The following is a 4,470-nucleotide window of genomic DNA, read 5'->3' on the forward strand; positions in this document are numbered from 1 at the left end:
AAAAACTACAAAACTCGATTTAAATAAAATCAATTTGCAACGCAACAGGTCCCGTCTAAAGCTATTGATTTCGCAGCTGAATTACACCAATTCACTGATCTAGTACCTAGCAAATTTGGCACGTGTTGAAAGGAAACAGGAATCAATTAGAAAATGGAATGCATTTTTGCACACAATTGTCTAATTTACGATATTACACAAAATCAACAGAAAATTAAGGATGGCAAAATCATCCACATTGTAATGTGAGCAACATTGAAAAATGAGGTAGATTTTAAGTTTACGGTGGTAGATGTGGTAGAAACGCAATTTAGCAAAAAAGTGGTAGATCTATGCCGCTCAGTGCGTGGCCACTTAAATAGTATTTGATATGTTGTAATTTTAAGCCGCTCTGTTACGTGTGAGTTAGGGTGACGTCGTAGTCTTACATTGTATAACGCAACTTGTTTTTTAATTTATTCTGAAACGGTGAGAACCTCGAGATCCCGGTGTAGTTGAGTATTTGCGACATAATACGATGAGTTCACAACCATCCTCAGAGTTTTTGATTGGAATCTTTGGAGTAATTCCAATTTAGAGCTTGAAGCTGTTTCCCACAGTTTTATACCGTAAGTCCAAATCGGTTTTATGGTTGTTGAGTAGAGTAGTAGTTGGTTTCCTAGTAATAATTGCGAGTGTCGATCTGTGAGCCAACATAAGTTTCTGAGTTTTAGTCCGAGTGCTTTACGTTTTGTGAAAATGTGCGTTTTCCATGTTTTCCAGTATTCGATCGAGATGCATTCCAAGGTATTTCGTTTCCGTGTTTTGGTGAAAATATACTTCAGTAAGTCTTGTTTTTCCCAAAAATCCTTAGAAAACCGTAGTAGAAAGCGTAGGAAATTTCTTAAGATCAGCGTACTGCCTTAAGGAAATTTGATACAAGAAAATTTCATTGCCATTTATTGTACGCCATTTTATATGGAGTTTTTGATTTTCTTGAAGTTCATACTGGCATTTATTAAAAATGTACGTAAAATTATCTTTCCAGCAACCTTTGGAGTGCAAACGGGTACAGTAAATGTGCTGGGTATGCAGTTACACTTGCACGGCTATACTCAATTCAGACTCTTGCGTCCTCGTTGGCGCACTCTCTGCAACGTGAACCACCCATGTGCGAGATGTGGTAGCACATCCGAGTGGAGCCTTGGGTCATGGCAGAAAAGAGAGGGAGCTTCGGTGGGGTCACTCCGACTTATTCGGTTTAAGGCTCACAGAAGTCTGCAGCATCTGTTGACCATTAGGTGCGGCTGCAAGCGGACGTCTGTATTGGAGAAAGCGGCTCGCTATATAAACGTGTAGTCGGTTGCGAAACCACCCCCGTCTCAGCAATGTAGAGCTGGGATACTATCAATAGTACCGCCTCTCGATAGTTTTCGAAGCGATAGTTGAAAACATCGATAGTATCAATAGTACAATCGTCGTGAACCACATTATATAACAGTGTTCAATTGAAACCCTAACTTTTTGAAAATCGATAAAAATTAATAAATTACTTTGTAAATTACACTTATTTTTTTTATTTGAATGAATGAAAAGGACATTTTTAATATATGGAATAAACTTATTAATTTATCAGTACATCTTAATTAGATATCGATGACTGAGTGGAAGATCGACCTATCTCGGCAGCCAGTTCGAAAACGCTCTATCTCAAAAAAACTTTTCAAGAACGCCCTATTTCAGAATTCGTTTCAAAAACGCCCTATCTCAGCTGCCGATTCAAAAACGCCCTATATCAGCATATTTTCAATACATTTTGAAGTGAGATAGGGCGTTTTTGAACCGAATTTTGAGATAGGGTGTTTCTCAATTAAATTCTGAAATAGGGCGTTCTTGAAAGGTTTTTTGAGATAGAGCGTTTTCGAACTGGCTGCCGAGATAGGTCGATCTTCCACTCAGCTATCGATATGTTTACTTATGTACATTAGGGTGGTCCAAAATAAGCAAAGTCCGAATTTGAATGCTCTCACCCCCTAGGATTATTCTATATCGAAAAATATATACCCCTATTTTTTATTTTGAAATCAAGAATGTTTAGAGGTCGGTCAAAGCGCTAAAAGTTTTCCATGTATTTTATATGGGGAAAAACCACTTTTCGTAGAAATGGAATGGAATTCTTGAAAATCAATATTTTTCGATCAGAAAACTGTGGTTCTCTTCAGGAGACTCCCAATAACAATACCCAATTGTTTATTTACCCATTTTTTAATACCAAAGATTTTTAAATTTTTCCCCCATTGGATTTTCTGACATTTTCTAGGGGTTTTGGCGGACCTATAAAATATAGTTACTATAAAAAAATGGTTAAATAAATAATTGGGTAACATTATTGGGAATCTTCTGAAGAGGAACAGAGTTTGCCGATCGAAAAATATTGATTTTCACAATATACCATTCTATACCATACATGGAAAACTTTGAGCGCTTTGGGCGACCTTTGATTTCAAAATAAAAAATATGGGTATATTTTTTCGGTATAGAACAATCCTAGGGGGCAGAGCATAAAGATTCCCACTTTACTTTTTCACGTTGTACCAATTTGTACCAAACTCGGTGTGGTTATTGCGCTTGCCACATAAAAGCAAAACCTTGAAAATTATTGAAATCGGACTAAAATTACGGCCGCTTTTCATATAACGGTAAATTTCAGAAATGCTTTAAACTTCAACATTTCTAAATTTAAGCACGCTAATTTACTCAAAATTGATACTTAAAACAATCCCTTGAAACATTTTTTGGAATTTTGGAAAATGGGCCCACATATGACTATATAGGTTTATCTCATTATGTCTAACTGAACGTTCTATCGAAGATGTTTAAAATAGGGGTTTAAACCACCCCGGCTTACCATGTAGCGATAGCTTTCGGAAAGGTGGAAAACATATATTTAATACTTGCGCCGGGTATTTAATACATATTTGGCTCCGCCTGAACTTAGGCTTTCTTACTTGTTTGTCTATTTAATGTTTATCAATTTTTTATAAATGTTGTATAAAACATTAAAAATACAACAAAGTTTCATCAAAATTTCCAGATTTATAATTCAAATTTCTATAAACAAATTTTGTTTGGAGTTCTGTAGCATAAAAATTTTAATAGATATGTTTCGGTGCAAGTTTGCATTCACTAAAAACCCGAATGATTCTTAGTATTTCTTTTAGTGACGGTGTTGTGAATTTCGTTCCATATAAGAAAAATAAATTTACCTAAATAAATTGTGATTTCCTGTAATGTATGAATATTTAAAATTTAACTTTTACTTGAAAATGCCGCAACGTAAAAATATTTTCAGTGAAGACGAACAACAAAGCCTTGGATGAGACCCATACCTCCTCCCTCCTTTTTGATGACTACCACGGCAAACATTTAAAGGACTACGATTTGGGGGCATGAACTTGGAATGTCCCCAACCTTAATGGGGAAGGTGCCTCTGCTCGGCTGGTTTATGTCCTCATAAAGACAAAGGCTGACATCACCGCCATCCGGAAATGCGTTGGGCGGGGAAAGGCAAGAAAGGCGACGTCTAATAAAGCTGCCATGTAAAGGAGCGCAAATTCTGTGTTGGTTTTGTGGTGGGAGAGACACTCCGTCGCCAAGTACTGTCGTTCACCCCGAAGGACGAGCGTCTAGCCACAATCCGCATCAAAGCTGGACATACGAGCGCTGGCCCTGCAATGATATCAAAAACGTGCTTGGCGACTTCAATAACAAGGTGCACAAAGAAGGCATGTTTCGAAAAATTCAGCCTCCACGACGAAACGTCCGATAACGGACTGAGGCTGAACGACTTCGCCGGGGCCTGAAACATCGTATTATACAGTACTATTTTCCAGCATAAAAAGATCCATCAAGCTACATGGCTGTCTCCAGATTGAAAAACGAGAAGCGAAATCGAACATGTTGCGATAGACGGAAGGCACGCTTCCAGTGTTTTAGACGTACGTACACTCCGAGGGCCAAACATCGACTCGGACCACTATCTTATTGCAGCGAAGATACGCACCCGCCAATGTGCAGAAAAAAATTTGTGTACAACAATGAAAGGAAAGCTTAACATCGAAAAGCTGCTATCACAACAGACGGCCAATTTATTCGCCACTCGACTCCCACACCTCGACAAAAATCGACATACGCGAGCAGTGGAACCTTATTTTCCGATCATTAACTACTGCCGCCAAATAGGTAGTCGGATTTCACCAAGCCCGAAAGAACAACTGGTACGATGAGGAATGTCGAAAAGCTGCAGAGAAAAAGATGCCGCCTTCAGGGACACGCTGCGATCGGGCGCAACGCGAGCCATGTGGGACCGTTATAGGGAACTGAAGAAGGAAGCAAGACGTATTTGCAGCAATAAGAAGACTGGCCGAAATACGTGAGTGCGAAGATCTTGAGATGCTTCTTCTTCTTCTTCTTTTTTGGCGCTGTAACCGC

The sequence above is a fragment of the Rhagoletis pomonella genome, unplaced genomic scaffold (assembly GCF_013731165.1).
Source record: "Rhagoletis pomonella isolate Grant_MI unplaced genomic scaffold, Rhpom_1.0 Rhpom_scaffold_00026, whole genome shotgun sequence".
NCBI classification, from domain to species: Eukaryota; Metazoa; Arthropoda; class Insecta; order Diptera; family Tephritidae; genus Rhagoletis; species Rhagoletis pomonella.